The sequence below is a fragment of the Ischnura elegans genome, chromosome 7 (genome assembly GCF_921293095.1).
Source record: "Ischnura elegans chromosome 7, ioIscEleg1.1, whole genome shotgun sequence".
NCBI lineage: Eukaryota > Metazoa > Arthropoda > Insecta > Odonata > Coenagrionidae > Ischnura > Ischnura elegans.
Genome location: NC_060252.1, coordinates 84850660 through 84865530, shown reverse-complemented (window position 1 = coordinate 84865530; position 14871 = coordinate 84850660). Strand labels below are relative to the sequence as shown.

Here is a 14871-nt window from a genome sequence, read left to right as displayed (position 1 = left end):
TTCCTAAGATGGCAAATATTTCTCCTTCCGCCAACCGTGGCATTCATCGAATCATTTATACTTAAATAGAATAGAACAATATTTTTTATTAGAATGATAGATTTTTGTTATAATTATATTTCTTTAGAATAACAAGATAAAAGTTTATGCAGAAAACAATAGATTTTTATGATACTACTATTTATTTAGAATAATAATTTTTCTCTATGGAATTTTTGCACTTCTTTGCATTTTAGGTGACTCCGTAAAGATATAAAGACTAGCCCGGTACACTTAAATTTGAATAATGCTAGCTTGCTTGTTACCAAAGGGATAATAACAATCAGAGCCGCCCATGGGAGGGATGCATTGCACAAGTTGTGCCCTATAAACAATAATGAGGGGGGATTTTACTAATGCATCGTGTACACGACCGTCGTATACCGCATTTTCCAGCTCAGTTTCATTCATTCTGATACTGACTTCAGCATTCGATAGCTCGTACACCTTCAGTAGGAGAGTTGTTGCTTACTGGGAGGAATGAGGCAACAGAAGGACATGGGTACCTATGATTAGTTAAAGGCAGTTTGTTCACTTTTTGCAAAAAAAAATAAAATATTTAGTGGGCTGTTACCGAGGACCAACTTCCTGGTGCATGATTTGAGCGTTATTCTCAAGATATTTCACGAAAAGCCATTGGGCAATGTGGGCTCCTGAGCTCTGTCCATTTTGGCTTGGATGCCGAGTCACTTGACAAGTAGCTATTCGCCATAGCTAGCTACTCCTTCTTCCCGCCGGGACTGGGGGTCGTTTCCCGCCATAAATATCGCTCCATCCAAACCAGTGCAACTTCCTATGCCCGCCGTACAATTTTGGTGGCAGGTTTTTGAGGCTGCGGAATTTTAACGAACTACGAGCGCTACTTGTCGTGTACCCATGCTTTGTATGTAGCTCGGTAAGTTCACGTGTGTTTGAGCGAGTTATTTGCACTTGAAAAACTATTTAATTGAGTTCTTCAGCGTTTTTTTTGTAATTCTAAACGCTAAAGTAATTCACTGTGTGGATTTCACGGGTGAGGGAGGAGCTAGTTCGCTTTATTTTCGGCGATATTTGAAATGCCACAAAGCTGTGTCGCACCAGGGTGTACTGAGGGGTATGGCTCTAAAAAGTCTACCTTCTCATTTTTCTCTGCTCCCAAAGATCCTGTTAAGAGGAGTAAATGGCAAGCTGCAATACCAAGGGTAAACTTTGAGTTGAAGGCAGGGCAGAGACTGTGTGAAAGGCATTTCATGCCCCACGACATCGTCAGGAAGAAGCAGTTGAAAGATGGCAATGGCAAAGTCATCCAGGAGGTAAGTAAAGGCCCAGCTTAAATAAAATAATTTCATTAGTATCAACGAATATATTTAATGTGTTATTTCGCGATTTCATTATAGGTGGAATTTAGATGTGCTAAATTGACTGATGACGCTATTCCTGTGCTATACCATACCATACCTTGTACCATAAGTATTGATTATTTATATTTATTCTCGACAATTTCTGATGGCTAATGTAATATTTTATTTTCACAGTTATGATGATCTTGTAAGGATGAGATACGGTACTCAACTTAGAGTTAATGCATTCATCTTAGCAATGAGTTGAGTTTAACAATGCCTTCTTTGTGAAACTCGTCATTTTGAAAATTAATATGAGAATGCAAAATGTTACCCTTTGGAGAATATCTCAGGACAATCATCCAGTGAGTACCTTGTACCATAAGTATTGATTATCTATATTTATTCTCGACATTTCGATGGCTAATGTAATATTTTCTTTTCACAGTTATGATGATCTCGTAAGGATGAGATACGGTACTCAACTTAGAATTATTGCAATTCATCTTTTATTCTCATCACATTTGAATGTTAAATGTCAATGTAAGTGCTACCCTTGTTAACAGATACTTTGTGAATTTTTGAAGTGAACTTTGCCTTCTCCATCAATGTGAATGCTAAGGTCCTGAGTTTATGCCAGGCTCTTCATCCAGTAAGTAAAGATTAAAATGAACATTCATGATTAGCTGCATATGGAGCCCTGTTTACTTTGTTGTCTTTGTTTTTTTAGATGCCGAGATTGCCTGAGAATGCTCAATGTCTTTTCCATTTGTCTTTTCTATTTGGATTACAAATATACCATTGCCACGTGTGTTGAGTGACTTCAGGCTTCTCTGCCAATGCTTTTACTATATATCTCAGTTCAGATGGTAATCATTGTTGTTCATCAAGTAAGTTACAATTAATATGAATGGAGATTTCCTTAGCTACGTAGAATCTTTTAAATTTGTTAGTCCTGAGTGATTGGCTGTACTAAGTCTTCATTGCAAAATGGAGTGACACTTGCGGTGTGCCTAATGCTATGCTAATTCTTCACTTTACATTGTAATACTGGTTCTGAATGCAATAATGCAAGTGATGATGAGAATTTAGTATTTAATTATTGTACTTATTGTTACAGCCATCAGGATATTGATTTGTTATAATGTTGACTGATGACAATATTTTTTCCTAGTCTAGAATTAATTAATGTGTGATATTTGATGCCAGATGGTCAACAACTTTGATCATATAGATATGTGAATTCCCTACATTCACCAATGTCATTCATAGTTTAATTCTTAATGCCCATAATGCATAATGGCATGTATTCCCGTAGTAAGTATAATTGAATGATGGATTAGAAGAATTGGAAGGTAATTATTTTTATCATTGAATTTTTCGTATTTTCAGTTAAATTGCTAAAGAAAACTGAAGATGTAAGTATTTCTGTAACATGTAATTTATTGCCTTGTGATTGACTGATGTTAGAATGTTTCCTATTTACAGATTCATCTGTTTATCAGCAATATCTGTTAAGAAAATGACTTCAGTATGTTTTTGGTGCCAAAGTGGTGTTACGTTAACACGGTTCTTATATGGAGAAAATTATTGGATATAATTTTTCGTGTGGCAGTGATGTTCTTTGATAGGTGCCACTAATGACTCGGATTGGAAGATTTTTGTGTCGTGAATTGGAAACTAAGCCACAATGAATGTGCAGATAAACTTTTAAGGGACGAGGTCATCGCAATACATACATAGTTAACCCTTTTATGGAGTTTACCACTTCCCAGTATTGAGAAGGTCACATTGTTCTTTTTATTTGTTCAATCCATATCAACACATGTTTCAAAGGTATCTCCAAACCTGAATAAATTACTTAAATGCAGAGGGTATTTACTTTTCATTTTGAACCAAACCTTTCATAAGATAGATATAATGAATTTATTTTTAGTATAACTCTCTTCCATTACCTAATTGAGAAATTTGTACTATTCCTCTGTTGTGACAAATATTTAGGTAATGTATCGCGTCATTTACGTAAACATCACCTTACCGTGATGAGAATCCGTTCGCTAATGTCGTAGATAATCTCCAGTATTTATTCCATTGCTTCAAGGCGTACTTAGCAGTTACAAGTTCGTAGCCGAAGGGAGAGACATACCGGCATATAATTCGCAATATTAATGTACAGGAGTGTTAGAATCCCTGCGTAAGCTCGTACAGTTTACAATAAAGAATGGCTATTTAATTTAAAATAATAAGATTTAGCCTTATATCTCCGGAATCCAACATATTCTCCACAAATTTTTCCTTAATTTACACGGGTTTCAATGCCCTAACGACGTCTGCCAGGGTCCAAGACAGGTGCTGCCATTAGTTCCGACTTTCACCGCGGCCTCAAAAACATGCCACTTTTTTCTCGGGAGTAACAGCGGGTTGGCTCCATCCGCGGAAACAAATGAAAGTGGAACTCAAACGCCCACGCTCGAGGCAGCATTCAAAACCTATGATTTTCTGGTTGCTCGTTAATACTCCCTCCCTCATACCGTTTAAAGTCGAGGGCGCGCAATTAAATGTGATCGCTAGCCGAAATTAATTTTAGAAACGGGGCGTGGTGAATACTTGGTGTACAGTTACAAATACTATTTTTTTTACGTTTTGCGGTCACTCACAAAAGAGAGAAAAGAAACCGTTTCGCTTTATCGCTATCTTGCTCCCGTCATACTTTTCCGACCCCGAGGTTAGAAATGCGTTGTTTCACGTGAAAGAAATTAAGTTTATGAAAAATGGTTTTTAAAAAATCCTTCGGAAAACGTTACGTGCGTAGAATGCCGCAACTGCTGTCACTCCAACTGAATATTCGTCGATTTTTCACCCATCTCGCTCCCGTTACCCTTTTCGAGAACAAGGTTAGGTTCAATCTAGTGAATGGAAACTTTGAAAGTAAAAAAAATATCACATTCGATTACATGAGAAGTCGCGATTATGCACGAATTGCCTTAATCTCAGTGAAAACCGCCAGATCAACGAAACTTGTACCTATGCTTACTACAAGTCGCCGCACATACCTATCCTACCATAAGAATGTTTACCACGTAACCTGTGGTGTCATGGTGTCGGAACGCCGCGCACTGGTCAGCAAAAGATATAATAGTGAAATAACACTTTTATCAATTTTGTTGCCACAAAATTTCTAGTTTTTACATTCGTAACAAAAGCAAAAAATGTAGTAATAAAATGTAAATAATGACTTTTAATAAAAAAACACAGAGTAATCCTCACACTTCTAAAAAAAGTTAAGGAACGTGAGTTCCAGCACTGCAAATTTTACCATGACGTCATTGCGCGTAGCTTCAAGTAAGTTTTCGATGCTGACTTGATCCACGAAGTTGATTTCAATACAAGCCCTTGCATCACCTCCGGATTTATTTATGGCATAATCCAAGGTATTTCTTAACCCGGTGAACATGATTTCACGAGAATACGTAATTAAATGCGCAAACCATGCATATATATTCTTGGAAATAAACGTGTCTTGAATGCTCATTTTTATCCAATCAGTATATTTCCAATAATTTATCTTGCAGTATATCCAATGCAATTGATAACTACTCAGACATGCTTGCCAAAATAATTAAATATAGAATATCGGGTAAGGTAAACTACTGATTGCGGTTGTTTTCCATCAATGTCGTATAACACCGTTACTAAGACGGTTAACCAAATCCTTTAAGACTGCACACCGTCGTTTCACCGTGATTTACGGCATCTATCTTTGTTAGACGCCTGCTTTTTGCCAGCCCTTGTCTTTCACTCCAGCTCAATTCCTTTCATTCTGATACTGACTTCAGCATTCGATATCTCTAGTATACCTACAGCATAAAAGTGTAATTATGTTAATTTTCATGAATATTGCTCAAGGAAAAATTACTAAAAGTGGAGGTCAAAAATGACTAACGACAATCAGACACACAAACTTCATCGCAAATAACAAATAAATGCCTAATACTATACTAAAAAAATTCTCACTTAAAAAGGACAGAATTTTTTTAGCCGATGAGAGGATGACAGCCTAGGAAACCGTATTACTTATTGCCTAATTACTTTGAATCTCCACAAAACTAAGAAGGGTGAATAACTTCGGCCTTTTATTTGATGGTTAGATTATCTTCCCCAGCGAATTATTTATATGGTAATTTATGTGAAGTACAGACAAGGTCACGGACGCATGCGAAGTGATCACAAGATAGTGAGAAGCATAATTTCTCTCCGAGAAAAAAACTGTAAAAAACATTACGATTGTCAAGTATTCATGTACTATTTCCCAGGACCACCAAAGCAAGTGGCTTAATTCATGCGATAGTTTTCACTCGTATTCTGCGATGGGCGGATGATCGGCCCATTATGGGAAGATACATGGAGAACAACTGTCACAGTCAATCTCCGGCGCCTGCTGCGTCGCTATGCGCTTGCACGAGAGACAATGCATGTTGAATGACGTGGCAATCCTACGCAAATTAGACCCACGCAGAACCATTGTTCGCGGATCTCGTCCTTCTAATCTCCATCAAGCCAATCATCACTCAAGCCCTTGACGAAGGACACACTCATTTGTTTTTGAGAAACATAATAAAATAGAGCTGGCAAAGCTCTTTTTGGCGGAGAACAGCCAAGAAAAAAAGGATGGGAAAATGAGCTGGTTGGAGGTATACAAGGCTGTAAAAATAAAGATCGAGGAGTATTTGAAAAACCGCTCCAAATTAATTTGAAACATAAAATACCGTTCCAAATATATCTGAAATGCTAAATACAAAATACCTTTGACTTGGGAATTTGAACTACAAAATACTACACTAAACTACAAAACAGTATTTTAAATACCTTTTAAAATGCAAAATACATTTGTATGGAAACTAAGAGATCTTAAAAATATATAACTTGCCTTGGGACGTCATGGATAGTTTCAAGCACGAAGAAAACGATTATAAAAAAAACAAAGTAATCTCTGAAGCCTAATGTTACAGAACTGTTATCGAAGATATTTCTAAAGTACTTTACCAATTTATTTCTTATTATAGAATGGTAGAATGGTAAAATACCAAAAATATGTATTTGAAATACAAAATACAAGATAAATTCCGGTCGCGTATTTGAAATACAAAATAAAAATGTAATTCCAATACGTATTTTAGAATGCTTGTATTCGAAACACTGCCCAGCTCTGATTATGTCCATCATTTATATACTCTATTATTCTCATGTTCTTACCATCATGGCTGTATTTTTCTATTCATATCTATTCTATATATTATATCATAAATATTCATATATACTTTTAATATATTTGCTCTGACCTTAAACGTTTCGAAGTTAGTAGTTCGAATTTAGATTTTTTCACGTCTATCTTGCAAGGTATTTACTAACAAAGCGTTTCCTCAAGGGATTAAGGAATTTAAATTGCCAAATTAATCACATAAATTCTTGCAAGCCATCCTAATATTGTTAAAGTCTACGTTTTTCAGTAACTACATACAAATCAACTAGAAAATGTAAAGGAAAGGTGTCAAGATTGAATAAGAATAGTAAATGAAAGGTTGATCGCTTTAGCAGAGAATTGTACCAGAGTGTAACTGTGGCGCTTGATTTGAGTGAAGTGGTTATAAAATTGAGGGGACATAAAATGAATCAATGGGTGAACACCAAACTATATGACAACGTGACATCAGTTTGTGATATATCACAGCAATAATTAAAAAAACAAACCTGACCGTTACCAACCTTTGCAGGCAATTCACGAATGATTGAAATATTTTACATAGGATAATTCCTATATACGATGAAAATAAACGATTAACTATTCCATTCTAAAGTACACAACCAGGTATTTACTTCAACTGGCAATGCGCTGAGGTCACACATTCATATAGCAAACCAATGATTTTACGCAACCTTTTTTTATTCCTCCTCTAACCTGGCGAAAAAAGACTACGCACGTGGAATTTTCAGAGACATTTATCTGGATATTTCTCCTAATATCGACAACCTGAAAGCACGAAGATGATGATACATAATGATGACTACATTATAATTAGAGGAAATTACGTGGAAGGATATGGCGACTCACATTGTTTGTATGATATCATGTTGAAATCTTCGACGATCAAAATTGACGTCAGACAAAACAATTGGCTCAGGGGGACCATTGAATGATCCACTTCCGCACGCAGCATATGCGAACAATAGAATCGAAAATATTCATTCAAATCTCATGAGGCCTCAAGGTTGTCAAGATCGAGGTATTGCACCGCAGCATTACGAATTTTGGCCTTCAAGGACTGAAAAGGCTGATATGTAAATTTTTCGTCATTCATAACCGATCGACTCCTCCTACTTTCCCTCTGTGATATTGTTCTCGTTCAAATCCAAGATTCGAATCACATGAGATCCGAATTGAAACGTTGTATGCGAGAATGAACATGTTCTCGTGTAATGGGAAAAGCTGTTTCACACATCTATGACATCATAGGTCAGAGGAAAATATATTTTATGAATAGAAAAATACAGCTAAATAATATATGCGCTGGAAACCTGATCCTGGAGGCGTGTGATGAATGATATTCGAAGACTCATATGATATTGAGTAGAATTTCAATGCAGGATACTGAAGATACGATACTGAAGGAACGATAAAGATCTACAAAAGGGACAAAAACGTAAATGGAGGAGATCTGCAAATGCATACGAGAGGAATAAGCACTATGGAGTGACATAAGAAGGAGAATATCTGGGTTGACTGGTCGCAAGCTGAGACAGCATCGATTAGTTTTCTCGACCTATATTTTTTACCAGTAAATGAATAAAATATTTATGCAAAGTTTTACGCGGATAACTAATAAAACTATTTGATTGAATTCTCACAGGAGTTTAGATCTTGAAACTTAACATTGCTTCCCTGCCAGCTTGGAAATAGTTTCATTTTTTGAGATCAGCTATTCCGAATTCGGCTGATTCCGAATTCCCAGGGATATTCCTGATACACGTTTTATATTTCATTTCAAAAGTGTACGTCTCGAAGAAAAGAAAAATATTTTTTCTAATCTTCGTGAGTATTTACATTTTGTGATACTTAATTTTCATGAAACTACGGGAGCATTCTCGGGAAAACAATAAAAGGATATGTTGTATACACGGTACAAAAAATATTAGTAGTAATTGAATAAAAGTTACACGTAACGAGAATTTGGCGATTTTTGCTGGGAAAATTAAATTATCAAAAATTTACCTTTTACGATTAAGATCTTTCATTATTTTCCGAAAGTAACGCCTGCTTTCTTTCTATTATTGCATTAACTTGAAAAGACTAAAAAATATGGCAGGAACGCGAGGTGATTAAGCTAATGCTTCTCCGGAAAAATATATCAAACAAAATACAATATTTATAAGTAAATAACACGTAGGGATAAAAAAAATAGATTAAGAAACATTGTAATACAGATTCTCGATGGTTTTTCATATAGAATGTTACCCAGAATCTTCATGGATATCAAATCTTACTGTACTTACAACAGAAATAGGATCTTTTCAAAACCGTTAATATACTGGTGACTGACTAAAACTATAACTGTAACTAAGCCCAGTAATTTTTTATTGGTACTTTACTCATTTATCGAGAGAATTGAAATCGTTTTCGATTTTTAATCTTTAAATCATTAGATAATTCCTACAGGTCCTTCCGGAGACGAAAATCCTCTCAAGGCTGCGAAGGCGTCATTGTCACATCCTTGCTTTTGCAATACGAACGCCACGCACGTCATCGATGTCTTGTTCCACGGCTTGTACAGTTATCGAGCAACACCTGCGCCGTCGCCCTCGAAAACAACACCGGACATATTCTATCGGTGACGCGAATCTGCGAAGCCATTAGTGATCGCCTCCTGGGTCGTCCTTGATGCGGGCGCGGATGTTGCCCGATGCGAATGAGTGAACGTCGTCGGAATCTCTGAGCAATCTTAAACAGAGCGATCAGCGTGCCTGCGCAGTAGCCGAAGGCTGAGACCAACCCTGGAACCAGAAACATTCGTGATGATAGCATGACAATCCGAACCTCCGATTGGCGATAATATGCAGGGGCGGTCTGGGGTGATTGGCGGCCCTCGGCTGGGGCTCGTAATGGGGCCCGGGGATACGGGGGTCCTCCCCCGGAAATTTTTCAGAAATTGTATGCCGGGATATGAGTTGGAACGCTTTTCTAGCTCTTAAAAACTACATAAAAGTTAATTAAGAATAGTATTTCATAAGGAAAATACTATGAAAAGTGAGAATTTCACAGCCTATAAAATTTAATAATGTATTATGGTTTTTTTATCTTTTCTGTGAATTTTTTCCTTGAAAATCCACTGAAAGCTAAAAAAAAAACTCTTAAATAACCTTTTTTATTTTTTAAAATTTTATATTTTCAAATAACCCTTTCACTAAAGCATCAAGTTATCTTTTATATTTTCACAACTCTATTTTATTTATTTTTCAATAATCTTTTTGCTCGGAGCATGTCATAAATAAAGCAACGAATTAAAACGTAGAATTTTATAACGGAAAAAAATTTGGTTTGAGTAATCTGAGCCTTTTTTTATTACGCCGTTTATATTCGCTTAATGATATGTGCGAGCGTTGTGAGGAGCCCTTATGCTCGGGGCCCTCTGCGATTGCAGACCAGCTAACCTGGCCAGACCACCCCTGGTGGTATGAGAAGTGGATAAAGTACGCAAATAGGGTCTCAAAAATATATTCCATCCATGGTCCGATACTTCATCAACATCTACTTACTACCCCGCAAACCCCCTCAATAGTCCTCACAAACTGACTAGTCATCTATTATTTTTCTTGACCTATATTGCTAACGTGTTAAAAAATAATTAAATTCTGTAAATCTTTACATTAAAAGTTAACTAACATGCTGATTCGATCAAAAAAAGTAACCCACGGAATCAGCCTGTCGTCTCTGTCAAAGGAGAGTCAGGTTAATGGGTGGAGAATCACCCGAGTTTGAGAATTTCCTTTTCTAAACATGGCCAAGCGGAAAAAAACCTAAATTTGCTCTTCCCCAACTTTACTGGGAGGTGGTAATTAGGCTTGGGAGATAGTGTAAATTAAAAATAGGCATTCGAAAATATTTCTGTACTATTATAAAGCGATTTCGTCGCCAACTAAAATATGCTTTTTGGGTCTGATAAAAATATTGACATGTAATACCACATTTTAACAAATGGCCTCGACAATTTTATCACGGTATATTGGATTATTCATTGTTACATTTTACCGGCATCGAGCCCAATCAATCATCACGATACATAATCTGATTTTAATACGTTGTATCGTGATATTTAAATGAGCGAGTTAGATTGATTTTTTCCTTCGGGCGGTACATAACGATTTCGCTCGAACACTATGGTATCGCTAATGTTCAAAGATGTGCTTCATTATGTGAATATATTAATGTATTTTGATATATCGATGTCTGAGTTCTAACGACACGTATCTCAAAAATAGCAACATTTAAGCAGAGCAAGAAAACGATTATTTTTTTTAACTTGTACGCTGAAATTAAAAACCATAAGTTCATAAAACTGAAAAAAAGCATTCATTTGCAAACAAAGAGTAGTTTTTTTGCTTGTATTTTAATTTTTTTAAATGTAATTACAATTTGTTTAAGATACCTGTCTCAAACCGGCCGAATTTGAGGTACGTGTTGTTAGATAGCTTAGCCATCGATATCAGGGGCGCAGCTAGGAATTAGGGCTGGGAGGGTTTTAGGCGCAACTAATACTGGGGTGTCTGGGGGTATGGGATACCTGCCAGGGTAATCGATGGTGCGGGGGCCCTCCCCAGAAAAATATATATATACATAGGATATTTTATAAATCCTTAGAATATTCTATAAGTAATATTAATGCAATTAAGTAAAATGGATTTAACTTAAAAATTTCTTTGAGCTCTGGGGGGGGGGATTTATCCCCCAAAACCCCCCCCTCGCTGCGCCACTGATCGATATTGCCCAGGCGTAGTGATGTCCAATGGACCGTTCCACTGAATGCTGGAGAGCGATCTTCCTGCGTCGTCATTCGAGCTTTCTCGCCGTCTCCCTCCAAAGGAGCTTGACCTCCGAGTGTCCTTGGGCATTAAGTATTACGCTGCGTTCGATGCACGCGAAGGGAGGAAAGGCGGTGCGTGATATAATCGTGGGAGGAGGCCTTGGCAGCGACTGGGCCGGAAGTCGGATACGGCACTGCCGGGCACGTCCGACTGCGATTTTCCCGAATCTTCAGAACGGCTTCTAAATGCTTCTGACCTTTTTTAAAAAAATATAGCTCATGTTATAAATGGTTTAAAATTCGTTACTTGAAACATAATATAATAGAACTTTATTCCACTCATGTGCAATTAAATTACAACAGAAAACCCTTTAAGAATGGAGGGATATATGGGTATCCATTGTAAAATTATAATCACTTTCTGCATAAACCATTAACTTTTAATAAGAGCTGACAATGACTGCTCTGATTTGATTGGGAGCAAGCACTTTAAATAGCTCAGTCAGGATTTTTAAATTCGAGGAAGCGATTTTGAAAGCAATTGAGATAAATTGAGAGATTGAAATGAAAATCAGCGTAAAAGTAAAGGAAACAATACATTGACGGCATTATATCAGAGATAATGACGCCTATTCCACCGTTCACCCATCGGATTTCCACCAAATTGTAAAAAGTTAAATGATAAACCGTGTTATTTCATTGTTTATGCTTACTTGAAATACAAATAACTAATGTATACCCAGGTTCTAGGAATGTGAAGCGATGTTTTAAATAATAATTAGCGGCTAATCCAATTCTTGAATTATACTCTGGAAACGGACAGCAACTATTTCACTCAAAACTCACGCCACAATGTAGTGTTTACTTCTTTAGCGCGAAGTAAGACCGTCTATCATTTGTTCTGTTAACCGAATCTGATCAAATGAATCTCTTCTTCTCCCTCCGAAAAAAAATAGTAAGCGTAGTTTTTTTTAATGTATAAAACGATTATGTACAGCAATATTACAAAAATATAGCTTTATTATTTTTCATAGCCTAATAGAGCCTTTTATTTTCATGGAGGAAGTGGAAAAAAGATGTTTACCTCTAGATTCATGCCTGGCACATTAGTCAACACTAAACCTGAATGAGGAAGTGACACGTGACTAAGCTAGTTGTGTCGGTCTGAAACATTGAAAAAACACTGATCAATTGGATATGTTGAATTATGTCAGCTGCATCGCCAGAGGAAATCACCACAAGCGAATAATTGTTACATAAATAATGCGATTTATAAATATTGATGCTCTGTTCCTTACGACTATGCTTTATTTGATAGCACCATTTAAGTGAGATAACACAGAAGCGGTGGCTATCGATTTAGACATCACTAACTTAGGCGATTAGGGACGATAGTGTATAAGATTCCACTATTTTGCCTCATCATTACCTCCTGGAGTGCCTCGGCAAGCAGTTTTCACATCATCTGGCTTGTGATTGCACTCGATTCATCGCCATTAAGGCTATACTTTTGGTAATTATCAAGTCGTTAATTCGAAATTAAGTAAAACACTATGAAATATTACTCTCCGCTAGTTTGTGGGATATATATTTCTTTTCCAGCCTTTCGAAAGTCACGCCGTATTTTTTAATGCCACGAAACCCTTCAATTTGCAAAGCCTTTCTAAATCATATGTCCTTTCGAGTCCCTAAAATCCTTTCACTGGCCTAATTTAGGTCGGCGCTTCCATCAATTGCCTCCATCAACCCTTTTAAACCTTCCTAATCGCCGATGTCAAATGGAGGATAGGATAAATTCATTCACGGCAGCGCATTTGTATTCTCGATCATTATTACTTCATCTCTCCTCAATTTATAGCGAGGTCCCTGCTCGAATCGGTGCACCAGTTTCAAATGTAGCAAGTTTAAAGCATAAAAGGCTCGTAAAGCGTTCTTCTCATAATGCATTCATATTGAAACTCCATCTTCAACCGCATGTAATTGCCAAAGAATCATATTACGTCCTTGACCGAAGCGAATTCCAGCGATTGGTTTAGATACCGGCTCGAGTTGATGTCTTTCTCCAAGCCTCTAAATGTATCGGAATTTCATTGATTATCTTAAATTAACCATGGGTATAAGGGTAATAAAAGAGGAGTTCAGGACTGTGTGTATACGATAAAGTCAATTATTAATATTTCACGTGGAGCAGGAGACTTTGAAAGCAGTATGCACAATACAATTCAGTATTTTGGGCCCGTAGGTTACAATGACGCATCGCTCAGCCAGATTTTTTTCGCGATGAATTATTATTTTGAACTCGAGTTGCAGTCTTTAAAATTTCAGTGTATATAGATTATAGCATTGTAAATTTTTTTCGGGCATAAAATTTTAAAATTATAATGCAAAATTGAAAATTATAATTGCAGTGAATCTTGATGAACAAAAACCGAGGAATACAATTAAATCTGTGAATGCATTGTTTTAAATTGTGTTGAGAATTATAAGTGTGCTTGGTAACAAAATTCAAATAAAGTGCCGTGTTTTATAAAGCTTATAAAGGTGAATCGTCGATGAGAGAATAAACAGTTGAGAGGTGAAGTGGAAACAGAACAAGAGGAAAAAGCTGAGAAGATACGTAAGCATTCAAGATGTGGGGGCAGCAGAATAATGAAGGTGCAATAGAGGAGAGAAATCAACCTAGGGAGTACTTGATGTGCTTGAAGAGTAAAATAAGCTAATTGAGGAGTTTGAATAAGAAGAAAACAGAGGAAATAATTAAATAGGTAAACAGATAAAATAATAAAATTCAGAGGTAATTCAGATCGAAGGGATGCTATAGTCGGTAATAGAAGAAACATTATTTAGTATTAAAGTGGAAAAAAACTTTGGGTAGAAAATAGACTCGTAAAATAGTCTGTGATGAGTAATGAATTTTTTACGAAAACATGTGGATATATTTGCCATAAATTCTATAGGATATAAAAAAATTGTATCCCTGCTTCAATGAGAAACTCTTTTTTAATTTCAAGAAATAAGTTCCTGCTTTACAAATATAATATGAAATACTTGTTGATATCCTCGTCTCTAGAAACAGATACTGAACCCAACGAGAGATGGCTATTGAATGCGTACGTCACCTTATGTCTTATTCCTTCATTTATATGGTGATTTTTGAAACAAGACATTACTCCATTGAAGGCTTTCTCGCAGGAGTTATTCATCGTATATTTTAAGCAACCTTACCCGGGGCTCCACTCAAAATACTCCAATTGAAAGATGATATTACTTCCTCAAGGTTATCATCACCAATGAAGCATTATTTCATCTTTATACCAGTCATATGAGCGAAATTAGGCATGTTCTCTAAGAGGAGAAGCAAAATAATTATCCGAATGCAGAGGTATAACACAGAAATGCTAAATGTTCAATGCTAAATGAGAGCTTTTATTTTATAATAA

The 14871-nt window shown here is 36.4% G+C and overlaps 1 protein-coding gene and 1 long non-coding RNA gene across 4 annotated transcripts in view; one reads left to right on the top strand and one right to left on the bottom strand.

Moving 5' to 3' along the window:
- Positions 1–14871, bottom strand: part of LOC124162456 — a 204982-nt gene that overhangs the window by 65773 nt on the left and 124338 nt on the right. The window lies entirely within an intron of this gene.
- On the top strand, positions 831–3235 carry LOC124162457. 3 transcript variants are annotated; one of them, XR_006865579.1, is made up of 6 exons: positions 831–1331; positions 1554–1723; positions 1807–2010; positions 2089–2248; positions 2533–2713; positions 2847–3235. It is a non-coding gene; the product is annotated as an uncharacterized LOC124162457 (long non-coding RNA). The 3 variants fall into 3 exon arrangements; XR_006865580.1 differs by lacking the exon at positions 2533–2713; XR_006865578.1 differs by having other exon boundaries at positions 2533–3235.